Genomic DNA, 26,938 nt, shown 5'->3' with positions numbered 1-26,938 from the left:
CAGACGCTCTTGGGGCTCCCGCCAATATTTTTTAATTTTGAGAGATAGCGCCGGCCGAAAAATTGCAATTTTTATCAAAATTTTTCTGAAGGGCCTAAAAACGCCAAAAAAGGCCAAAAATTTTTGAAGTGCCTGAGAAATTGGTCTACCTAAACAAAAGGCCGCTGAATTTTGTACTTATCAAATATCAAAAAGTTTCATTAACATAACTTTCTATCCCGGAAAGTTGAAAGAACCAAAAAGTTAAAGACTTTTATTAAATGAACAAAAAGCCTTATTAAATGTTTTTTCTTTCAATTCTCAGAAATCAATCCTTGAACTCTCTGTTTAGAAAAAAAAACATTTCTCGTACTCGATATACCCAATCTAGAAGTTGGAAAACTTCCAGGTTATTTCATCGCATTTTTATAATTTATTTTCTAAAATTGTTTCCAAAATCAGTCAAAACTGTTGTTACGATTCGTTTTTCTACACTACAAAACTGCCCGAAAACTTCAGGTTCTTCGTTGAAGTCCACATATCCATGGCTGGTCTTGGCAAATAACATTCTTTTTGAACCAACTGTACGTCAAAAATTGTTCGGGGTTGTTGTATGGAATGTCAGGGGTCCAGTGTTTTCCAATCACTATTCGATACGGTGCTTCTGGATTCAAACCTCTCAGTATGCTCCTACGCGGGCTTCGCTTTAACTCGCCGACGCCAAAGCCTAACATGCTGATCACGTGAACTTTGCAACGAGGCAGATAATATGACTTCAAAAAGTTTAGTGTTTTATTCTCGATGCTGTAATCTGTTAAACTCAAAAAATACTCTCTGGGCGTTTGTTGTGATCTTAAAAATCCATGCACGTAGTAACTGTCATATTGTCTCAAAGAATAGTTTTTCTGAACTCCTAACAAGTTATGCTTCTCAAAAAGTGGTTTGGAAACTTCATCTGAAGCTATGCGCGCTTGAGATTTCAGAATCTGGAGTTTGTTAAGCGAAGTTCTATCGCCATGAAAGGCAGTTGGAAAGATTTTATTTTGAAGCTCAACTGCAGTGTAATTTAAGGCATTTTCAGTTTCGAAAGAAACAATACAGTAAAAACTGCTTCTTTGTTTGCACAGGACCCACAAATAGTTGTTTGGCGTTTCCACTGGTATAATAAAAATTTGCGACGACCAACTAACTTCTGGTAATGGAAAAACAACAATATCTGACTGCTCCACAAAATGATAAGAAATGAAAATGATCACAATATAAAAGCGAAAAATCATTCTAAGATTTAAGTAAGGTTATGTTAATGTCGCTGGAATCAATTAAAAGTCAACTTGAGTTTCATCATATTTGAAGTACCTTAAATTTAAATTTACTTTTCTCAAAGTTCAAGCTTCAATTTGACAAACTTTAACAAGACCTCATTTGAATCATAACTATTTCTTATATCATAGCAAAGCATTGAACGTTTTGAGCGCCAATTTTCATCTGCTAAAAAGTTTTTGTCCTAGCTTTAAGAAATTAATCCATGCACATGCAGCTTTCGTCTGAAAAGTTTTAGGCATTTTCTGAAACAGCTCTTGGAGACAGAAAATGACATTAATGTAGCAAACAAGTGTTTAAAATTTCTTTTTAGTTTCAAATGAACAATTCAAAACAAAAAATTTTCAAAATCATCAATTTTATGATTAGCTTCAGGCTCGTTACTCCAAAATGTTTTTCATTCAAAAACGATCGGCCATACAGTTTTTCATCGCAAAAATATGCGAGTAAAACGCCGATAACTATTAATTCGTGTTCAATTATGGTCGCTATACAATTTTTTATTTGAAAAATTAAACAAATAAAACGCCAACAAATAGCAATTTTCATTCAATAACAATCTGCCATACAATTTTTCAAAGCAAAAAAAGAACAAATAAAACATCGAAAAACGAAAAAAAAACTGAACCCGAACTTTTTAAGACTTTTTTCTGTATAGGTTTAGCTCAAAAGTTAGAATTATTTAAAAAGTTTAAGACGTAGACTAATGATATTGTTGAAAACTATAGAATAGTTTATATAGCATAGCTCGTTAATTGTCCCAATTTTGCCAAATTGGCAAATTCAAGACAACTTTAAAAATTGTTGATGACAACAAATTTCAGAAATTTTGAGCGTCAACGACTTTTAGATGATATAAAAAAACGTCGTTTTGAGAAGAATAATATAACATTGCATGTAAAAATGACAAAAAACGGAAAAAATTGAAAATGGCAGATGAAAAAAAAACACGGAGCACAAACATTTCGTTTTTTTAGAACAAGACTGAGGTTTCACAAAAGTGATAAATAAGTCTTTAAAATTGAATTATATTTATGAGACTAATTCAGTTTCTGTTTTTTGCTTAATAAATCTGAATTCGCTGAAAGAAACTGCTCATTTTAAAATCGTCCCCATATTTAATTCATTCCCTCATACTATATTTCCAATACTCTATTACGGTTTTTGTCGAAACTATTGCCAACTTTTTAACCTGAGTGATTATTTACTCGCCACAAATTACGACATCATCTTAAGTGACATGTAAAAATAACTAGATAGCAAAAAAACAATTGTTTTATTAAATCTCAGCAGATTTAACAAAACCGATTAAAAAAATGAGCTATCAAAAAATGAGTTTTGATAACTACATAATTAGAACTCTGCGAAAAAGCAAAAAAAAATCGGCGCTCGTAACTCATTTAAATTTTCGATGATTCACAAATTTTTTCACTCCAAAAAAATCAAAACTATAAGAACTTTTTTTATATATCAGCTCTGCATATTGAAGTCTTTGAGAAAATTGGCTGCTGCGCAAGTAGCAGTGATTATGTCCGCCAGAATAATTCATTCATTTTTTTCTATTTAATTGGCCTAATTTTCCTAATTTAATTAGGTAGAATAAATGAAAATATTTATTTTTTAATTTTCGAGAAAAATGCTATAATTTTACTAATTTTTGCTTGTTCTGGTGGGCTTAATCACAGTTCTCGGGTTGACCAAAATTTCTTATCATACAATTTCCGTATATGAGAAACTTCTTGTCATACAATTTCATACATTTCCTTACGTACAGAAAATTGTATGAAAACTTTATGATAGGCATTTTTCCATATATGAAAATTGGATGATATGTGTTTTCCCAAAAATCGAAAAAATGATTTTTTGTTTCTAAATTTCACTTCTGAAAAATTTTGGATTCAGTTTTTAAATTAACACAAGTCACTAAGACTTTGGTTTGCTCAAAAAGCCAAATGTTGGACAATCTTGCATTTACGATGCATAGAAAACGACCTGAATTGTCCTGAACCTGTTTTTCACAAATGATATAACAAAAGTTACAAAAGTTTGAAATTTGGCAAATATTTTCAAAGATGCATATTGAAGTCTTTGAGAAAATTGGCTGCTGCGCAAGTAGCAGTGATTATTTCCGCCAGAAAAATTGATTCAATTTTTTCTATTTAATTGGCCTAATTTTTCTAATTTAATTAGGTAGAATAAATGAAAATATTTATTTTTTAATTTTCGAGAAAAAATACTATAATTTTACTAATTTTTGCTTGTTCTGGTGGGCTTAATCACAGTTCTCGGGTTGACCAAAATTTCTTATCATACAATTTCCGTATATGAGAAACTTCTTGTCATACAATTTCATACAATTCCTTACGTACAGAAAATTGTATGAAAACTTTATGATAGGCATTTTTCCATATATGAAAATTGGATGATATGTGTTTTCTCAAAAATCGAAAAAATGATTTTTTGTTTCTAAATTTAACTTCTGAAAAATTTTGGATTCTGTTTTTAAATTAACACAAGTCACTAAGACTTTGGTTTGCTCAAAAAGCCAAACGTTGGACAATCTTGCATTTACGATGCATAGAAAACGACCTGAATTGTCCTGAACCTGTTTTTCACAAATGATATAACAAAAGTTACAAAAGTTTGAAATTTGGCAAATATTTTCAAAGATGAATATTTAAAAATTTGAATTTTTTAATTATCAGACCTTGATTAAGCACATAAACATGCCAAACAAAAAAATGAAGTTTTGAGCGTTTTTGAAAAAAATTTATACAGCGAAAATGAAAAATCCCCACATTTTTGTATCCAGGACTACGTTATGCACACAAAAAAAATAAATTTTGCATGCAAAAAAATTTGGAAAATGTTTGTTTGCGTACAAAGTTCGATTTGCAATTGAAAAAAAAACAAAAAATATTTTGGGGTAATTTCAAACAAAACTACTTGGAAAATTTTTTATGTCGCCAGCAAAAAAATGCCAGTCATACAATTTCCATATATGGGAATTGTTTGATATGCATTTTTTTCAAAAAGCAAAACCTCATTTTTTTCATCGCAAGATTGTTTTAATAGAATCAAACAGCCGCAGAAAAAAAGTTTTTTTTCTTTTTTCAACCATTTTTAGAAATTGTATGAAAATTGTATGACGAGCAATTTTCCACACACTTGATGTATGGAATTGTATGATAAGCATTTTCGGTGTATGGAGGTCAACTCGGGTTACTTGCACAGCAATCAACTTTCTGCAAATGCCTGAATTTATTACATATGACTCAAACCAATCTGAAACTTTTTGTGATTTCTGATTTTGCGTTGAAAATAAAAAAAAAACTAAAACCCACCCGAATACAAATTTCATCCATATTTTCAATGGTCCTAACAAAAATCAATTGATTCGTTATCCAAACTTTCAGAGCTAACATGTTAATTCTGTAAAGTTAGAATGCGCAATATTTATAGCCGGGTCCTTAGTAGACAAGCAACAGCTGTATATTGCAACCTTACATAAATTCGAAAGCTACATTTTGCATTTTTAATTGTTATCTAATGCACATAAAAAAATAGTATGAAACTGCATCGTCATTTGTGCTACCCGCATCGGTAAAATTAGAATGCAATCCATCATATCGATTTTTATACAGATCTTAGACTTGTAAAAAATCGATTTTATATATCTCAATTAGACAATAAAATTGATAACAAAGTGATTTCATACAACTCAGAAAAATCTATCCCGCATCCAAGTTTAGGCGTAAGTAATCGATTCTAACGGATTATTATGATTATTTTTTGACAATTATAATCGATTATAATTACCAAAATTAGGTCTTTAAGGGATTTATAACTGGTTATAATCGTGATATTTTCAATTATACTCGATTATAATCGATTATAAAATCAATTATAATCGATTATACTCGATTATAATCCATTATAGTCTCTTAATTTGCCAAAATTCTAATTCCTATATTCTAATTATATCTTATGGGTTATTTTTTTGTGTCAAAAAATCTCTAAGAGAGAGATCTCTTGAACACTTTGGTTCATCTGAACACAAACTTTTAACACGAAACAAAAGTTTCATAGAGATCCATTCATATGAGTGGAAAGGTTCTCGCGGTAAATGAAAAATAAATTTTGCGAATCAATCATGAAACTAAATCAATTTGCTGATGTTTTGGTGTTTAAAAAAGCTTAAAGCATGCATCACAAAAAAACTCTAATGGGGAAGAAATGAAAAAAAAAACTTATAACTTTGAATTAATTGGAAAACTTTAAAAATTTCCCGTTTTTAAAACCATCTCATTGTCATAGGAAACAACGTCCACAAAAAGCATAAAATATAAGCAACTTCGAAAGCAAAAATGGACAAACGAAAAGGATTATTTTCAATTATAGTCAATTATAATCGATTATAATTGTATCAAAAATAGACGAATAAATAATCGATTATAATAGATTACAATGGATTATAACTAATTATAATTTGTTTTTAAAAAGAGAGATTATAATCGATTATTAATTGATTAAAATCGATTATTTCTCAATTTTAGTGAGACTAGTTCTAAAATCGTACTATAATCGATTATTAACGCTTGAAACTGGATGCGGGATTATGAAGCCTAGAGAAAGGATTATTTTGCTGTATAAAATTTGTATAGAAATTGCATGCAATCTGTATAGAACTGATTGTAATCAATTGCAATTCCTTTATTGGGGATCCAAAAAAGTCGATTATATCCTCTAAAAAATAGATTGTATTGTCTAAAAAATTGATTTTCTTTACTGTTAGATGCATGCTGTTTGAAATCTCAAAACAAAAGTGGAATTCAAACTCAACAACACAATCTCAACAATATGCAAAAAAAATCATAAAAATTTTCAATATAAACAAACTTTTGTGCACAAAACAGTGCAATAAATTTATGAAAATCATCAATTAAAACAAGATTTTGTGCACAAAAAAATGCAAGTATCTAAAGAAAACTATCAACAAACACACCCACAAACAATATCTAGCCATTTAACTGATTTGAGCAGGAAAAATGTCAATTTTGGCAATGCGGGAGGATTTTGAGCAGAAAAAAATGACAATTTTGGCAATGCCGTAAGTTTTGATATTGCGGGAAGACTAGTGTCGGCTTTTGCATTTATTTTTTTGGAGCCAACCAAAATACAAAAACTGATTGACACGTATGGGGTCTATCCGAAAAATGGAGTTAAGGGTAAACAACAGTCTAACAGTCTTCAAATAAAAACAGTGAAGTTTTTTGTAGGTTAAGCGACAAAATTCGCAACAAAATATTTTTAAAAATACTTGAGCATTAGAAACCAAAATGTCTATGTGGCAGTGGCTGAAACATTGATTCAAAAATATTGCTTGCCCCCAAAATTATTCTCTGGGACCGTGTCTTTTCCTACTAGAAGGAACCTGCAGAAGGGTCATACATAATGGTAGATAGTGAAGTTTTTGCATTTTCGGAAAAAAAATCCGTTTTTTCCAGTTTTTTGTTCGATTTTATCCCCCCCCCCCACAACAAACACAAACACACCCACAAAAACTATCTAGCAATACAACTACTTTGAGCAGGAAAAAATGTCAATTTCGTCACATTTCGACAATTTAATGTTGTTTGAATCGATTATGATTATTTTCAATTAAAAAAACAAGACACTTAACAAAACATTTTTTTCAATTTGATTTTTTTGATAAAAATTTTAACGAAAAAAAGGGATTGTATATTGTATATAAAATGTATAAAATGTGTATATAATCTGTATCAAAATATGCACTTAAAAATATATTTGTGACTATCGAGTCGATTCAATTAAATATAAATTGCAATCGATTGTAATCGATTTGATAGTTTTAAAAAAATCCATTATTTAGTGCATAAAAAACTAAATTTCTGAACTGTAGATTCTTAGTTTTGGCAATATTAGTTTTGGCAATGCGATTATACCTGTGCATTAGCTTTGAGATCAGTTTCGAACTATTCGATATACTTTATATACCACGTTATCTGTTTTTGTAACACAAAAAAATGAGGCGAATTTCACCTCAAAGTGAACATACCAAAGGGTGCACTATTGATAAAAAAGTAAACTAGTTTACTTAATAGCTTACAGAGTGAATACTGAAACTGGAGCTTGTAATTCTAGCATTTTATGCAGTTTGATTGATTTTATCTACCTAGCTGGTTCTTTCGACAAATAGTTGAAAATCACGCGAGTAATTCAAACAAAATTTCCTCGTTTTTCAACTAACACAACTTTTTGTTAATTTGGTGCAAATTATCATTAAATACTTGATTTGAAGCTGTAAAAACGTTTTGTCGATTTGCTCAAACGCATAAATTATTGTTTTAGTTTGATTTTATGTGCTCAAAGTTATGCTCATTTTGTAAAGCAGAGTTTTGAACAGTGCAACATTCTAAACTTTTTGAAGTGAGTAGAAAATTCGGGCAATGACTGCAGCATAAGAGAACAGTTTGAGCTATAAAATACCGCTAATCGTAAAATATCCTTAAGCAGTGATCTCTGATTCTTTATAAACTACTGGACAATAATAAGCGCTAGTTCAGGTTTTTACCCTGTAAATTGCCTGTTTTCAATGTACATTTTGGACAACGTTTCCTACGAAATTCAGAAAAAAAACCTTACCTTGATTGAGAGCAAATGAACAGAGCTATCGTCTATAAAAGTATCAATATTTGTTTTCAATGACTTATCAATGTAATCCGGGTCTGAAAAGGCCAGTGTTCATCATCTGCACTAAGTTTTGCATCATTAGTGAACTCTTTCGTGACTATCGGAGTAAAAAAGTTGTTCAAGCGACTTGAATTATTCTCATCGAGAAAGTTGAAATGTTCAGCATTTTGAAACCCGGCAGATTACAATGACAAGTCATTCCCGTACCCAGGGGATTTTCTGTGCAAGATCTGAAATTCTTTATTTTTTATATAAGTTGATTCTCAGATCTGAAATTCTTTATTATAGATATTGATAAGAATTAGCAAATTTCAAATCTGAAATTTGGATCTGAAATGGATATTTCCAGATCTGAAATAGCCTTGTAAAACAAAATTTCAGATCTGAAATCCGGTCTGAGAAATCCTTTGTTAAATTATAAGTTATGCATCTCAAACAAAGCATGGATTTTTTGATGTTTCTGCATTACACAATTATGTTTAGGTTAACTAGCGGTCAGAAAACTTCCGAATTGTTTCACAAACGTTTTTTTTCGAACTAAAACTCTTGTTCAGCTCTGTTAAAAAGTTTTCAAAAATGTCAGAAGACCTGTAACAATTTTGGTTTTCATGCGCTACTTATGCGTTTCCAATGTTTATCTCATGCTTGGGGAAACATACTTCGGCAGTCTCCAATTTGACTCCGAATAATCAATTTTTCAGATCTGAAATGACCAAGAAAAACTAAATTTTAGGTCTGAAATTAGATCTGAAATAGATTTTTTCAGATCTGAAATAACCAAGAAAAAGAAATTTTTAGACCAGAAATTAGATCTGAAATAACCAATCCTCAGAGTATCCAAGCGGTATTTAAACAATTCACAACCTTTTTCAGATCTGAAACTTAGATCTGAAAAAGATTATTTCAGATCTGTTTTTAGAAAAATTACTGGATACGGGTTGAAATCAAATATTGATACTTTTATAGATGATAGCTTCGATCATTTACTCTCGTTCAACATAAAAAAAATTACTGAATTTCGAAGGAATTAATGTTCGAATGTACATTGAAAACAGAAATTTTAAAGAACAAAACACTAAATTTGCTCCTTTTTTTCCACTAGTGTAGCTTACCGCCTTCAACAATGCGACAGAGCAAAATTTACTTTGTTTGTGTTAGCTCTATCACAGTTCTATACATATTTGACGGTATATTAAATCAAAACTTTTTAAAAAACTCGCTACAAATTGAGCCTTCTAATTTTTTAAATGTACGGAGAAAATTTATGATTTTCCAAAACTTTTCCGAGTCTACTAGCCTGCCGTGTAAACATTTCGGCAGCAGAGTAATTTGGATAGTCGAGACAAAAATATCTTGGGTTAGTGAGAAAGTGCTATGTGCGGCTGAAAGTGCTGCGAGGTCAATGCCAGACTACTGTGTCTCGTGAGTACTATTCTTCAGCTCTTTTCTTTTAAAGGGAAGAAGGCTCGCCAAAAAAGACTGGCAAAAAAGTGTTATCTAAATAGAAAACGTATATCTATTTTGAATTTCTGTTTTCTGTTTTTTTTTGTTTTCGAGCTTTTTGTTGGTCTGATGAAAAAAAAGTGCTCTTTAATTGTGGTTTTATCTATATTTTGATTTTCTCAAAAAACACCCGGATAGCTAAAGTTTCGAATCATGGAAGCTTCATTCATGGAACAAGCCTATCCTTCTTTTTCCAACAAATTCATGCAAAAAAAATCATTATAAGTTTTTTAAACATGAGGTTTCACTATCAGCAAGTTTCAAAAATCCAAAAATCAAACTTTTCATTAAAAACAGGGGCGGATCTAGGATTTTCTTGAGTGGGGGGGGGGGGGGGAGGATTGGATTTTCAAAAAATTTTCGAAAATTTTGACGACCTTTTTTTTTTGTTTAGGTCGATCAGATTGATTTTCAGAGCTCTCCCAAAGCAGTAAAAAGACCCTGTTTTGGCCAAATTTTCTGCGAAAAAACAGGTCAAAAAAGTCGTTTTGGTGCATTTTTTGGAAAAATTTGACAAAAAAAACTTGTTTTTTTTTGGCAGGCGCTCCCCCTCAAAATTAGTATATATTGGCGCCGAAGGCGCCTTTAGAAAAATATTAGGGTCGGTCGGCCAAAAATGGATTTCTTAAAAAGTACCAAAGGGGGGACCCTTTGGGTTGGCAGGGGTTCGAATTTCCGCCCCTGATTAAAAACACACAAAAAAAAATTCGTCATGCACGAAAATTCAGACGTCGCAACAATTACAAAGATAATGGAAGTCATCTTAAGAATGACTAAACATCGCAGTCTTACCGAGGACGGATTTCACTTCCTATACCTATCAGGGCAGGCGATAGATTAATGATACATTCTAAACAAAGGTTGGAGAATTGGAGTTAACTAAAACGGTCGGACTAAATAGGACTGAGTCTGCTCGGACCCCTGAGGCCAGAATTCCTAGTTTTAGTTCAGATGTGAGAGAGAGAATGAGGACTGTCCCCACTCCTCGAAGACAATCCCTTGAGAATAGAGTTCAAAGACCAAACAACCTTACTCCAACAAGCTCTCTGGCGTCTGCAGTTTCTCTAACCTCTCCACCAGTGGCTCCCGTCCTGTAGGGAAGCTCTCGATCAAATCCTATGACAAACATAGCACCCAATCTGGATAGCGTGTTGATGTGGATCAAGCCAGAACCTACAATATAAAAAGGATATGAGAAGGCAACTCAACGTGAAGAAACTCAAGTGACGGGCGAGAGCGATAAAGATGCTCGATGGAAAGGACCCTACGGTGTCGGGTCTGTACGGGATAACTTGCGTGGATTGCTGTTAGGGGAATAGGAGCGGTTTAATTCTGGAACAACGTTGACCTTGGTGGATCTAGTTGGATTACCTCGGATGCAAAATAACACGAGCGAACGCGTGAATACAAGGTCTTTGGTGGACTTATGTCAGGCAAATTTCTCGAAGAGAACCAGTTAAGAGACAAGCATAAGACGTGTAAGCAGTTCTCCAAACTAATGGGACAACAGCGCGGGGATCACCCAGGTTTTTAGCCTCAGACGACTCCAATGGATGGCGATGAAAGGATTAAGGGTATTCGGAACTGAAAAAACCGGTAATCTGTTCCACCTATGACCATTATTTGTTTGCTGCCTATACTGACAGTGGCAAGTTCTGACTTTTCAACCCTCGTGCATTGTTCTCATCAGACGTAAACTTCCTCAAAACACATGACATGGATTGTAGACAGACGGTCTCACTAGCCATAAGTGTACAAAGGGTCACCAACATAGGCACAGAGGTGAAAATAGTAGACGGTGCAAAAGGCCACCGCACCGATATGACAATAGGGGAGGCGGTGGCGACACTTGTCTACCATGGCGGAGATCGATGATTCAGTGAAGAGATGCTTCACGAAGAAAGTTCTCCAGTTGACCTTCAGGCTGTACCCAGGCTATGCAACGCTGCCATAACCCTTGCAATTTATCTTGCTTAAGTAGCCTTACTTTCGGAAGGCCAGTTTGATTTCAAAAATCCTGCTTCAAATTTAGACGTGGACTCTTTTAATCGTTATTGGCCATACAATTCTGAACTCCCTGCTGTCTGGTCGGACCCTGTGAATATAATTCAGTGATTGATGCACCATGGCACAAGCCGGACCGTGTTGGATGAAGTCCTGTTGTTAAAGCTACCCAACTTCGCTAGACTGTTTAAATAAAGACCGAAAGTAGTTGACGGTCATAAAAGAAATGTCTAACGATGTGTGGTTCAGGCAAATGGACTACGTGCCGATTGCCAAAGATGGAACAGTCAGAACAAAATTAGCCAGAAGAATGGTTTTTTCAAGAAGATCTGAGTGTACTGGCCCTAAGAATCAAGTGAAACAGCTCTCCCGTGTTAAATTTTTCAACTTGCTTTTTACTCTGAGGAACGATGCTTTTGATCACGGCCGGCTGTCTTAAAACAATTCCAACCAAATCCAAAATAAAAATTAGTTGTGAGAGAACAGAGCGGAGTCTCGATAGCGCCGCTGATAAAGGGCGTGACCCAATGTCCTTGGAGCAGTTCCAAGTAGACATAATAACAGCTCGTGAGGTCTGACGCAATTCGTGAGGTCTGACGCAATTCTCTCTTGAAGTGGACTGTTAAAAAGTTTGCAAAAACTGATAGGCAGCTTTGCAAAGGTCATCATGAAGCTGTAGATTAGTCTGGTGTTATCTCTGTACGTGGCATTAGGGCACGAGGGTTTAGAAAGGGGCCTTCGATCCTCCTCACTGATAGAGTCGCGGTTGTCAGCCTAGATGGACTCCTAACTCTCATCGACATGACCTGTGGTCAACTAGGCAAAATGTGGTAGACACTGTTGAGATACCGCAAACAGTTATTGGAACAAGAACGCGGGCTCAATGCGCAGTGGTAACTGTCTCTTACAAAAAAATTAGGGACTGGAAAAAACTGTTGCTTCGAAACTTGTTGCAACCAATTCAATGTCTTACAAGAGGGGACAAAATGGTCACTGACAAGGAAGGGCTCAAAAAATGTGGAGGACAGCCAACTTTGACAGTTGATAGCCAGCTTTGCGTAGGACATCAATAGAGTGTACGTTAGTCTGGTGTTAGCTCTGTACGTGGCTTTCGGGCGCGAGGGATTATTTAAGGAGCCGTTGATCCTTTTCACAGATAGAATCGCGGATGTCAGACTAGATCGACTCCTAACTCTGATTACCATAACCTGTGGTCGGCTGGGCGAGTTGTAGACACTGTTGATGTACCCTGACAGTTATTGGAATTAAAAAGGGAGTTCAACGTGCATTTGATAATTGCCTCTTACAGGAAAATAAGAGACTGAAAAATACTGTTGCTGCAACCAAATCGTTGTCCTACAGGAGAAAGTAACTCGACCACCGATAAGGTAGGGCTCAAACAACGCGGAGGAAGCCCAATTTTGACTCATCCAGCTTTGATGATAGGGATCGATCCGCTAGATTTAATCTTTGGGCTGAGGGAACATTTCACAGTGATTTACAGACCCGCATTCAGAGCTGTCTTTGCTGATGACCCGATACAAGCATAGTTAAAGATTAGTCTGTTGTTAGCTTTGTACGTGGCATTCCGGCTTGAGGGTTTATTTAAGGGGCTCCTGATCCTTTTCACTGATAGAATCGCGGATGTCAGACTAGATGGACCCTAGTTCTCATCGCCATGACCTGCGGTCGGCTGCACAAATTGTAGACACCGTTGAGGTACCCTGAACAGATATTGCAATCGAAACGGGAGTTCAACGTGCATTTGGTAATTGCCTGTTACAGGAAAATAAGAGACTGGAAAATACTGTTGCTTCAAAACTTGCTGCAACCAAATCGATGTCCTACAGGAGAAAGTAACTCGATCACCGATAAGGTAGGGCTCAAACAACGCGAAGGAAGGTCAACTTTGATTCATCTGGCTTTGATAAAGGGATCGATCCGCTAAACCAGATCTTGAGGGCATATGTTACGATGATATACGGACCCGCGGTCGGACATGTCTTCGCTGGTGATCAGATAGAAACTTTTCAAAAAAATTGCGTACTGTACGTCAAATTGGCTAATGTGGTGGATTGTTGGGTTTGAAAGTGGGTTAAACTCCAAAAGCTAGGAGGACTCTCTAGAGACGGCATGCGGTTCAGGAAGATAGCTGAGGCAGGCTTGGTCTGATTGGATTTAAATAACAATTTCAGGTACCTGATGGTTCGTGAAGGCCCAACCCATGTTCAAGATAACCAAAAACACTGAAAACTACTCATAGTGGTAGAGCGAGTGACGAATCCCACGAAGATCCCAGCGTAGCAGGAAACTAATAGTTATAAGAAAGACAATCAAGAGACTTTGTTGAACATTTCGGAGCTATTGACTGGAAAGAGTACCTGAAACCCCTTGATTCGCATGATGCGATTGTTTGTGATATCACCAATCAAGGCTTCTCGAAATGTTATCTCTTCTGATGTAGAAAAAAGGTTAAATCATGAAACTGCAGCCGCACTTCGTCAGCTGGAATGACACCGCGCAAAATTGCTTTGAAATAACATTTCCGGATAAATAAAAGACGTCGGAAGATTGAACACATACCGTCAAGGAAGCCAGCGTCCTCTGCAGAGCTATGGAATGAAGTGTGCTCGGTAAAAGGAAAACTTGAGATTGCCCAAGGAACCGCGAGTGATACTGTTCGAAGTGCGGAGGAACTGAGAGAAGGCATCTTCACAAAGATAGAGGAGGTTTCATCGCATGGGGATAGCTCCGAAAACCTGGCCACAAAAACTCATGAAGCACTCTATCAAGCGAACGATCTTACTGTTCGGCATGACTCGGGCATTGATATGCGCCAAGGACCCTCTATTTTTGGACTAGAGCCGTATGACAAAAAGAGAGGTCACTACGAGGCGACAAAGAAAAATCAAGTGACGCCAGAGGTCAAAGAAAGATCAAGAAAGATGACGCCATTCAGGGCATGGCCATTGTATTTGAAGTCGATCTCCACCAAAAAATGTGCAGGTTTTCCAGAAAAGACATCTAAGAAAATTGTAAGAAAGCGAAGTACTCCTATGAAAGCAAGCACTGTTGGGAGTTACGCACAGCCAAGGACACGCCGAAAAAAGAAGAAAACTATTGAAAGGCGACAGAACAGCAAGAAAAAAACGGTAGAAAATCAGACGCAAACAGAAGAGAGAGAAACCGAAACCAAACTTGACAACAATCTTAACTTCAAATTTTCAGGATATCTCCATGGGAGAACAAAACTAGAGTAATTGATTTTTGCCCAAAGAAAAACTGGCAAACCGTCCCAATAGCCGAGCTACGAGCGGACAATGTAGAAGAACTTGATTAGGTGGAGACGCACCTGTGGTTGTACATTCCGAGAAAGGTGGTATCCTCTCAGACCGAAGGGCCTACGAAGAATGGCTTGATGCAGTACAACTGAAAAAAATTCTGTCGAAAGGGCTGTGTCTTTGAGTATACAAAACGTAAACTTCGTCTCAGTGTTTCACACAATGGTCCCATGGAGCATTAACGATGCAAAATATTCAGCATAAAAAGGAAAGCCAACTCGCTATAATGCGCATGGAAATGGCACTGATATTTGGAGTTAATCATTTGGAGTGCGGTGAGGCAAAGTGTTGGGTGAACCTACGGACTGAGAACGAAGACAAGCTAAGCTGGAGCTGACCCATGCACTGGTGCGAGGAGAATGACCTCCAGATTATCTGGACCGATGTGTCGGCGATATGCGGTACAACAGCAGGAGGAGTGCAGCATTAGTCACTACTAAGAGGATGTATGAGACATTACGGTTGCCAGCAGGAGAAGAAAGCAATCCGTATCGCAGTGGAGTTTATAAACAGACTAGACCCTATGTTCACGATAATTCGATCTGAATACTAATGGACTCCAACTCGTCAAATGAGAGCCTCGCCGAGAGACCAAAGAATCAATCTAACGACACTCGAAGAGCCTTCTGGAGAGCCTTAAACGAAGTAATTGAAGTCTTGCTAGTTTGACTACTTTGGGTGCCCAGCACATTGCGGCATAACAGGAAATAAACAGGCAGATGTCGCTGCAAACGAGGCAGCTTGTCTTCCACAATTGAGGAACCTAATACAATGCAAAAATTTAAGAGACGCGAAAGAAGTGAGACGCGAAAGAAGGAAACAAGACCTAACCTTTTATGGATCATCAGAAAAACGCGTTAGATTCTCAAGAAAGGGTAGAGCCAGGCGCAGAGACAAGGGAGTAACAGCAAACCAAATTGGAACTGAGCACACCTCAAAGAACATGGCCACCCTTTTTCTGATCGGAGCAACGGAAAGCCTTGAATGCCCGGACTGTGGGGTGAAGATACAGTCAATCATATACTGCATGAGTGTCAGAGGGGAGAAGAGTTATAAGAGTAATGAGAAGATAAGAGAAGGAGAGAGAGAGAGCGACACAGAGACAGAGGAGAGAGAGAGAGAGAGAGAGAGAGAGAGCGAGAAAGAAAACTCGTCTAGCCTTAACTTATCATGGGATAGCTAATCAAAATGAAAACTTCTCACTGAAACTGAACCCCCCAAAGATATTTGTGGTCTATCTAAGCGCCAGGTTGCAAAGCGTTGGACGAAGGAAAACTGGTGGAAAGACATGAAGAGATAAACAGATTGGTAATAAACAAAAAGAAAAGATTATAAAAAAGAGTGAAAGACCTAGAGACCAGAGTGTGGCAAGAAATCCTGGAAAACGCAGAGGCAGCTTACAGAGATTAATTGCGAACTGTCTACAAGACACTGATGGAAATCGGCGGCCGGAATTGCAAATAATACACAGAAAGCACCATAACAGGAGACGAGATGAAAAACTGGGTCGAGGAGGTAGCAAACCACAGATATGAAGAAGAGACTGGATGACAGACAACAGAAACAACTCGGACCTCATCGAAGAACATCTTACCTAATGCTGATTCCAACGTGAAAATAACCGAGGTTTGGACACATGAATTTAAAAACCCAGTAAAGGGTACGCTACATCAAGTAGTCAAGTATTTTATCAAAGGATTTTATTTTACAGAAAGGGAAGACAAATGGGATGAGATACTTGAAAAAAGACAAATCACCCCCTCCCCGCTCTTAAATAAAGGAGACAGAAATAAAGCAAACAATTGTCGAGGAGTTTACCTGTTGGCCATGGGCAGTCGTATACAAGCGAGGTTACTAACAAACCGCCCAAGGAACTTGTCAGAGAAAATGAAGGCGCAGGATGAAAACCGATATGGGTTCCCCAGGAAGTTTTGCCGCTGAAGCCCCTCAAATGATAGTCAGAATCCAGGAAGACTCAAAAGAGCTGAAGAAACGCAGACCAGGAGGGACAACAGACATTGACCCACAAGCAAAAAACCTAGACCTACAGAAAGCATATCCTATAGTGAACAAGCCAGCCATAAGGAAAATGTTTCAAAAAATTGGCATGAGTGAGAAGTTTTTGAGTACCATGATGGATCTTCACGAAACTACAATTTATTGCGTAAAATCTAGAGAGTGCGAGTCAAAAGAAATGAAACCTGAAAGAAGTTTGTAGGAGGAGTGCTCCACCTCATGCGTCCTATTTAATGTATAACATCAGACGGTAATGAACCTAGCCACACGCCACTCAACCGGGAGAAAATGGAAGTACCTATCTGGAGGAGGATTTCCGAATACCTATAAGTTGGGACACAAAAGCCTGTCTCCCGGAAAAAATATTCACAGTTTCACTGTCTGCGGATGACACGAACTGGGGAAATGGAAGACGCAACTCAAGCTATAAAGCATGTGATGCCACAACTCGAAGAGCAAAACAATAAAGGACAAGGAAGAGAAACTAATCTTCGGTGACCACAGTCGTTAAGAAATTAAAATTTTGGGCTGTTGGCTGGGAACAACGGCTGATATCAAAAGCCGAAAGAAGAGAACGGGTGGAATGTGGTGCAAAGTCAAGGCACGACTCAAGCATAATCTCTTCTCCAAACGACAACAAGCCAAGGCGAGAAGTGTCCTCAAATTTACGCAGCGGTCCGACCGTGGTGCATAAGTGAACTTAAATCGTTACAAATCATGTAGGAAAAACATTTTTGCTAGATTGGGAACAACAAAAAAAGCCCCGCTCTCAAAGAAATGGTAAGGTTGCACCATAACATTCAGGATATCAGTAAAATCCTCGACGTTAAGTCTATCCGATGGGAAAACAAAAATTGACTCCCCTGCCAAAAGTGTCAAAAAACTTTGAAATTTACGAGAACCCAGAGTCAGTCATGAGAAAAAAGCCAACGAATATTAACATAAGAACCGTCAGAAACATCACCAGTCAAGGTCAAATTATACAAGCCGAGATACATTCAGTGCAAGTTCTGTGGAATCTTCAGCTCGGCAACCAACATGGTCTGAAGTGAGCAAAGTTTGCACCCTGAGGAGAGCATATCCTGCTGAAGGTTGAAAGCCTAATAGAGAAAGAGGAAGAATGAGAAGGGAAAAGATTTCTGAAATGGACTTTGGAGCTTTGGACAGAGAGTTTGTGGAATACGATTTCGACGAAAAGGTACTGACTGGAATAGTTTCATCAGTCTCACAATCCAAGAGAACTGACAAGAATTTAGCATAAAAGAGACTCGGAAAAGTTGTGGGTCTAAATGACTATAAGCGTTCAAAAAGCAAAATAGTGCGCGTGAAGATAGAGGGATACGATACACTAATCAGTCTACATGGGGACCCGACTGAGAGCTATTTGCAAAATGATGAAAGTATGAATCACTTCTAGAGAGCTCCTCATGACTCGGGAGATCAAAGAAGCACCTGAGAAAATTAGTGCCATGATTGAATCTAGAGAGAAAGGAGTATGGCCTAGTGATGTCATCCAGTGTCAGCAGAAATGGCCTGGAAAAAGCGCGCAAATTATTTTGGAAGACCTCCCTCCCGAAACTATTCAACGCGGAGACAAACATATCATCAAAAAAGACGGCATATGTGGCCAATCCCTTTGCAAGTGAATTTGATGTGGTGCCTGGTTTCAACTGAACATGAAACCGATGAAATTATTAAGCCAATAGATCAGCAGCTAGAATTAAAGTAAGCACCACGCGGCACGATTGCTAAATACAATTCCAAGTGGTTTCGGCCAGTAATGTTTATGTAAAGCTTTTTTGCTTTTGTTAGATTTGCTCTAAAGCGCATCTCAACCCCTGTTTTGAAACAGCATAGGAAAGTCATTACACAGAAGCAATGAACCGTAAAAAAAATGAGAGAGTCTTGTTAAAGCTTTAACGGGACATTGCGTTCACAAAAACCGAAGAAGTAAATGGCTTTAGAGAAGCACAAGTCATTTCAGTATGCGTAAATTTGTCCAGAATAGCATATAATCCATTCAGTTGTTGACGGGGATGCTAGGGACGCGTACTTTAGTTTTGAGCCAGCTATGATTCTCGACTTTTGATTGGAACGAGTACAAGAAATGAAAGTGTTGACATCTGACAGTTACATTCATGCAGAAGTCTGGAGGAATGAGTGATCGAACCCTCGGTTTCACGCCTGAATGGATATGTGAGCTTTGGATGATGTTTCTGGTATGCCCCACTGAGGATCAGTCTGATAATGATATGGGAGCTTGAGAATCCTTCATGGTGTCAGAATTCAAATGGAGTTCTGATCTGGAAGTGACTTCACAAACCTAGTTGCCAAATGGCAAAACTATTCGGAAAATTGAGCACGGCAGATCAAAATCAAATGGAACTGATTGCGAACTGCCATGTCGGCACTGAAGTGAACCTGATGACTTTGGAATTTTTAAAATCTAGAGAGGGCAAGTCAGAAGAAACGAAACCTGAAAGAAATTTGTGGGAGGGGTGATCCACCTCACCCGTCCTATTTAATGCATAACATCAGACGGTAATGAACCTAGCCACAAGCACTTACACGGTCAACCGGGAGCAAATGGAAGTACCCATCTGGAAGAGGATTTCCGAATACCTATAAGTTGGTACACAAAAGCATGTCTCCCGGAAAAAAAATTTTGATCAAGACTTCGAAAAAATCTTGCTTGAGTTCAGAACGGTTAAGCACAATTTTAAATTGTAAATAGTGTTAGAGATTTAAAATTTCCGAAAAAAAAAACTAACGAAAACTCCGAAATCACGCTCCCCTGCCAATGTTGTCAAAAGACGTTAATATTTCCGAATCCAGAGTCAGTCATGGGAAAAATTCTAACAAAATTTAACATAAGAACCGTCAGAAACATCACCAGTCAAGGCCAAGTTATACAAGCCGAGATACATTCAGTGCAAGTTGTGTGGAATCTTCAGTTCGGCAACCAACATGGTCTGAAGTGAGCAAAGTTTGCACCCTGAGGAGAGCATATCCTGCTGAAGGTTGAAAGCCTAATAGAGAAAGAAAAAGATGAAAAGGGAAAAGATTTCTGAAATGGACTTTGGAGCTTTGGACAGAGGGTTTGTGGAATACGACTTCAACGAAAAGGTACTGACTGGAATTTGATGTGGTGCCTGGTTTCAACTGAACATGAAACCGATGAAATTATTAAGCCAATAGATCAGCCGCTAGAATTAAAGTAAGCACCACGCGGCACGATTGCTAAATACAATTCCAAGTGGTTTCGGGCAGTAATGTTTATGTAAAGCTTTTTTGCTTTTGTTAGATTTGCTCTAAAGCGCATCTCAACCCCTGTTTTGAAACAGCATAGGAAAGTCATTACACAGATGCAATGAACCGTGAAAAAAGTTGAGAGAGTCTTGTTAAAGCTGTAACGGGACATTGCGTTCACAAAATCCTACGAAGTAAATGGCGCTAGAGAAGCACAAGTCATTTCAGTATGCGTCACTTTGCCAAGAATAGGATATAATCCATTCAGTTGTCGACGGGGATGCTAGGGACGCGTACTTTAGTTTTGAGCCATTTATGATTCTCGACTTTTGATTGGAACGAGTACAAGAAATGAAAGTGTTGACATCTGAACAGTTACATTCATGCAGAATTCTGGAGGAATGAGTGATCGAACCCTCGGTTTCACGCCTGAATGAATATGTGAGCTTTGGATGATGTTTCTGGTATGGCCCACTTAGGATCAGTCTGATAATTATATAGGAGCTTGAGAATCTTTCATGGTGTCGGAACTCAAATGGAGGTCTTATCTGGAAAAGACTGCACAAATCTAGTTGCTAAATGGCAAAACTGTTCGGAAAATTGAGCACGGCAGATCAAAATCAAATGGAACTGATTGCGGACTGCCATGTCGGCACTGAAGTGAACTTTATGACCACTTTGGAGTTTTTTAGGCAGCTGGTTTTTTTTATATGGTTTGCTCAACTCAGCAACATTACGTAACAGTTGTACTTGTGGTACGGATCGATTAGCTGTTCTTGTGCTTTAGTGTGTTAGAGTGGATCAAAAATTGCAGAGACCACATGAACTGTTGCCAAAGAGTTTTCGGTTAGTCTCGGAGAGACCTAGGGATGAACTGAAAGAAGTAATGGGAGATAATTTCACCACTTTGAGTGAAGGACTCTTGTGTGATTTCCAGTTTCCCTGATTGACGAAGAAGTTGAGACACTTCAGGTGGTGATAGAAGTGGAGCCGCTGCTAGAAATTTCACTTTTTAAAAACTGGAGAAACATTAGTTGGCACAGGGGTGGCACCGTTGTCACGGCTAGACTCATGAGTTGTGGTTTCCAAAACGAAAGAGCCCAGTGTTGGTGTTGGACTCTGGAGAAATAGCAATCAGTGTCAGCTTAAAAATCATGCAGGCATGAGCAATCAGGAAAAGGCCATTTCAAACTCAAAGCGTTGGAAGCGTGGAAGAATAACTGGGACTTGTTCAAAGCAATCTGGAATCTATTGAAGGTACTGAAAGTGATAGAAAAAGTATGGGTGATACGGATGTTGATGCCTTGATTTTGAGTTGTAAGGACAACGTCGATACACTGATGCGCTAGTCGTCATCTCTCCATAAATTCTAAAACATACAAACCGCTCAAAAACTGCTCAAATCTTGCTTGAAAAACCGTTCAAAAACCACCGCAAGAAATGAACGGTTTTTTGAGCGGTTTTTTAAGCAAGATTTGAGCGGTTTGAGTGGTTTTTCCAAACACAAAAACGCCCAAACCGCTCAAACCGCTCAAATCTTGCTGGAAAACCGCTCAAACCGCTCATATCTTGAGCGAGATCTCAACCCGGGAAATTTTTGAGTACCATGATGGATCTTCACGAAATGACAATTTATTGCGTAAAATCTAGAGAGGGCGAGTCAGAAGAAATGAAACCTGAAAGAAATTTGTGGGAGGGGTGATCCACCTCACCCGTCCTATTTAATGTATAACATCAGACGGTAATGAACCTAGCCACAAGCCCTTACACGATCAACCGGGAGAAAATGGAAGTACCTATCTGGAGGAGGATTTCCGAATACCTATGAGTTGGGACACAAAAGCCTGTCTCCCGGAAAAAAATTTTGATCAAGACTTCGAAAAAATCTTGCTTGAGTTGAGAATGGTTAAGCACATTTTTTAAATTGTAGATAGTGTTAAAGATTTAAAATTTCCAAAAAAAACCAACGAAAACTCCGAAATCACACTTCCCTGCCAATGTTGTCAAAAAACGTTAAAATTTCCAAATCCAGAGACAGTCATGAGAAAAATGCCATTAAATATTAACATAAGAACCGTCAGAAACATCACCAGTCAAGGCCATGTTATACAAGCCGAGATACATTCAGTGCAAGTTCTGTGCAATCTTCAGTTTGGCAACCAACATGGTCTGAAGTGAGTAAAGTTTGCACACTGAGGAGAGCATATCCTACTGAAAGTTGAAAGCCTAATAGAGAAAGAGAAAGATGAAAAGGGAACAAAATTTCTGAAATGGACTTTAGAGCTTTGGACAGAGAGTTTGTGGAATACGATTTCAACGAAAAGGTACTGACTGGAATAGTTTCATCAGTCTCACAATCCAAGAGAACTGACAAGAATTTAGCATAAAAGAGACTCGAAAAAGTTGTGGGTCTAAATGACTATAAGCGTTCAAAAAGCAAAATAGTGCGCGTGAAGATAGAGGGATACGATACACTAATCAGTCTACATGGGGACCCGACTGAGAGCTATTTGCAAAATGATGAAAGTATGAATCATTTCTAGAGAGCTCCTCATGACTCGGGAGATCAAAGAAGCACCTGAGAAAATTAGTGCCATGATTGAATCTAGAGAGAAAGGAGTATGGCCTAGTGATGTCATCCAGTGTCAGCAGAAATGGCCTGGAAAAAGCGCGCAAATTATTTTGGAAGACCTCCCTCCCGAAACTATTCAACGCGGAGACAAACATATCATCAAAAAAGACGGCATATGTGGCCAATCCCTTTGCAAGTGAATATGATGTGGTGCCTGGTTTCAGCTGAACATGAAACCGATGAAATTATTAAGCCAATAGATCAGCAGCTAGAATTAAAGTAAGCACCACGCGGCACGATTGCTAAATACAATTCCAAGTGGTTTCGGCCAGTAATGTTTATGTAAAGCTTTTTTGCTTTTGTTAGATTTGCTCTAAAGCGCATCTCAACCCCTGTTTTGAAACAGCATAGGAAAGTCATTACACAGATGCAATGAACCGTGAAAAAAGTTGAAAGAGTCTTGTTAAAGCTCTAACGGGACATTGCGTTCACAAAATCCTAAGAAGTAAAAGGCGTTAGAGAAGCACAAGTCATTTCAGTATGCGTCACTTTGCCAAGAATAGGATATAATCCATTCAGTTGTCGACGGGGATGCTAGGGACGCGTACTTTAGTTTTGAGCCAGCTATGATTCTCGACTTTTGATTGGAACGAGTACAAGAAATGAAAGTGTTGACATCTGAACAGTTACATTCATGCAGAAGTCTGGAGGAATGAGTGATCGAACCCTCGGTTTCACGCCTGAATGAATATGTGAGCTTTGGATGACGTTTCGGGTATGGCCCACTTAGGATCATCTAAATAATGATATCGGAGCTTGAGAATCCTTCATGGTGTCGGAACTCAAATGGAGTTCTGATCTGGAAGGGACTTCACAAACCTAGTTGCCAAATGGCAAAACTGTTCGGAAAATTGAGCACGGCAGATCAAAATCAAATGGAACTGATTGCGGACTGCCATGTCGGCACTGAAGTGAACCTTATGACCACTATGGAGTTTTTTAGGCAGCTGGTTTTTTTTATATGGTTTGCTCAACTCAGCAACATTACGTAACAGTTGTACTAGTGGTACGGATCGATTAGCTGTTCTTGTGCTTTAGTGTGTTAGAGTGGATCAAAAATTGCAGAGACCACATGAACTGTTGCCAAAGAGTTTTCGGTTAGTCTCGGAGAGACCTAGGGATGAACTGAAAGAAGTAATTGGAGATAATTTCACCACTTTGAGTGAAGGACACTTGTGTGATTTCCAGTTTCCCTGATTGACGAAGAAGTTGAGACACTTCAGGTGGTGATAGAAGTGGAGCCGTTGGTAGAAATTTCACTTTTTAAAAACTGGAGAAACATTAGTTGGCACAGGGGTGGCACCGTTGTCACGGCTAGACTCATGAGTTGTGGTTTCCAAAACGAAAGAGCCCAGTGTTGGTGTTGGACTCTGGAGAAATATAAATCAGTGTCAGCTTAAAAATCATGCAGGCATGAGCAATCAGGAAATGGCCATTCCAAACTCAAAGCGTTGGAAGCGTGGAAGAATAACTTGGACTTGTTCAAAGCAATCTGGAATCTATTGAAGGTACTGAAAGTGATAGAAAAAGTATGAGTGATACAGATGTTGATGCCATTATTTTGAGTTGTAAGGACGACGTCGATACGCTAATGCGCTAGTCGTCATCTCTCCATAAATTCTAAAACATACAAACCGCTCAAAAACCGCTCAAATCTTGCTTGAAAAACCGTTCAAAAACCACCGCAAGAAATGAACGGTCTTTTGAGCGGTTTTTTAAGCAAGATTTGAGCGGTTTGAGTGGTTTTTCCAAAAAAAAACGCCCAAACCGCTCAAACCGCTCAAATCTTGCTGGAAAACCGCTCAAACCGCTCATATCTTGAGCGAGATCTCGACCCGGGAAATTTTTGAGTACCATGATGGATCTTCACGAAATGACAATTTATTGCATAAGATCTAGAGAGGGCGAGTCAAAAGAAATGAAACCTGAAAGAAATTTGTGGGAGGGGTGATCCACCTCACCCGTCCTATTTAATGTATAACATCAGACGGTAATGAGCCTAGCCACAAGCCCTTACACGATCAACCGGGAGAAAATGGAATTACCTATCTGGAGGAGGATTTCCGAATACCTATAAGTTGGGACACAAAAGCCTGTTTCCCGGAAAAAAAATTTTGATCAAGACTTCGAAAAAATCTTGCTTGAGTTGAGAAAGGTTAAGCACATTTTTTAAATTGTAGATAGTGTTAGAGATTTAAAATTTCCAAAAAAAAACCAACGAAAACTCCGAAATCACACTCCCCTGCCAATGTTGTCAAAAAACGTTAAAATTTCCGAATCCAGAGCCAGTCATGAGAAAAATGCCAACAATATTAACATAAGAACCGTCAGAAACATCACCAGTCAAGGCCAAGTTATACAAGCCGAGATACATTGAGTGCAAGTTGTGTGGAATCTTCAGTTCGGCAACCAACATGGTCTGAAGTGAGCAAAGTTTGCACCCTGAGGAGAGCATATCCTGCTGAAGGTTGAAAGCCTAATAGAGAAAGAAAAAGATGAAAAGGGAAAAGATTTCTGAAATGGACTTTGGAGCTTTGGACAGAGAGTTTGTGGAATACGACTTCAACGAAAAGGTACTGACTGGAATTTGATGTGGTGCCTGGTTTCAACTGAACATGAAACCGATGAAATTATTAAGCCAATAGATCAGCCGCTAGAATTAAAGTAAGTGCCACGCGGCACGATTGCTAAATACAATTCCAAGTGGTTTCGGCCAATATTGTTTATGTAAAGCTTTTTTGCTTTTGTTAGATTTGCTCTAAAGCGCATCTCAACCCCTGTTTTGAAACAGCATAGGAAAGTCATTACACAGATGCAATGAACCGTGAAAAAACTGAGAGAGTCTTGTTAAAGCTCTAACGGGACATTGCGTTCACAAAATCCCAAGAAATAAATGGCGTTAGAGAAGCGCAAGTCATATCAGTATGCGTCAGGTGTGCCAAGAATAGCATATAATCCATTCAGTTGTTGACGGAGATGCTAGGGACGCGTACTTAAGTTGTGAGCAAGCTATGATTCTCGACTTCTGATTGGAACGAGTACAAGAAATGAAAGTGATGATATCTGAACAGTTACCTTCATGCAGAGGTCTGGAGGAATCAGTGATCGAACCCTCGGTTTCACGCCTGCCCGGGTCGAGATCCCGCTCAAAAACCGCTCAAGTTTTCCAGCAAGATTTGAGCGGTTTGAGCGGTTTGGGTGGTTTGGGCGTTTTTTTTTGGAAAAACCGCTCAAACCGCTCAAATCTTGCTTAAAAAACCGCTCAAAAACCGCTCATTTTTTGCGGTGATTTTTGAACGGTTTTTCAAGCAAGATTTGAGCGGTCTTCCCGGGTCGAGGTCCCAGACTCATGTTCATACCTTCGCGACCGAAAAACTAAGGCGCGACTTTCGCGACCTAGGCGGAAACGGCGCGACTCCAAAGACAACGGCGCGACCGTTTGGCCAGCGCCACCAAAATGTGCACTTTCAAGACTTTCGCGACGGAGTTGGAGACGGCGCGTCTTTGCAGACCGAAGCGGAGACGGTGCGACCAAGATTATATAGACGGATACGATGCACAGTACTATGGATACCTGTGGTCTGAGGTACGTATCACTGTCACAGGAATTTCAAAAGCATGAATTAGAATGCAGAGTATTCAGTATTCATTGTGGTGCGTATTTATATTGGCTTCGCTGCGCGACACTATTTTCAGGCCCGCATGGGCTAACGGATAAGGCGTCTGACGTCGAATCAGAAGATTGGGGTTTCGAATCCCTCTGTGGTCGACTTTTTATTTTTAAATCTTGCGCGGTTTTTGAGCGGTTTTTTTAGATAAACCGCTCAAAACCGTTCAAATCTTGCGCGGTTTTTGAGCGGTTTTTTTAGAGAAACCGTTCAAAAACCGCTCAAACCGCTCATTTTGAAGCAAGATTTTGAGCGTAATTGTCTAAAAAAACCGCTCAAACCGCTCAAATCTTGCTTCAAATTAGGTGAAAAATCTCGACTCGGGTGAATGAATATGTGAGCTTTGCATGATGTTTCTGGTATGGCCCACTTAGGATCAGTCTGATAATGATATAGGAGCTTGAGAACCCTTCATGGTGTCGGAACTCAAATGGAGGTCTTATCTGGAAGTGACTGCACAAATCTAGTTGCCAAATGGCAAAACTGTTCGGAAAATTGAGCACGGCAGATCA

General features: G+C 38.2%; 1 protein-coding gene across 1 annotated transcript in view; it reads left to right on the top strand.

The window, feature by feature from the left end:
* Positions 1–279: 279 nt before the first annotated feature.
* The window catches only part of LOC134855269 (uncharacterized), a 67,214-nt gene continuing 40,555 nt past the window's right edge, over positions 280–26,938 (top strand). The window contains exon 1 of the mRNA XM_063871744.1: positions 280–283. The gene's annotated coding sequence lies outside the window, so the exon portion shown is untranslated. The remainder of the gene's footprint in view (positions 284–26,938) is intronic.

This window comes from Symsagittifera roscoffensis, chromosome 10 (assembly GCF_963678635.1).
Source record: "Symsagittifera roscoffensis chromosome 10, txSymRosc1.1, whole genome shotgun sequence".
NCBI lineage: Eukaryota > Metazoa > Xenacoelomorpha > Acoela > Convolutidae > Symsagittifera > Symsagittifera roscoffensis.
Note: the sequence above shows the minus strand (reverse complement) of the source record. Positions and strands in the feature narration are given on the sequence as shown.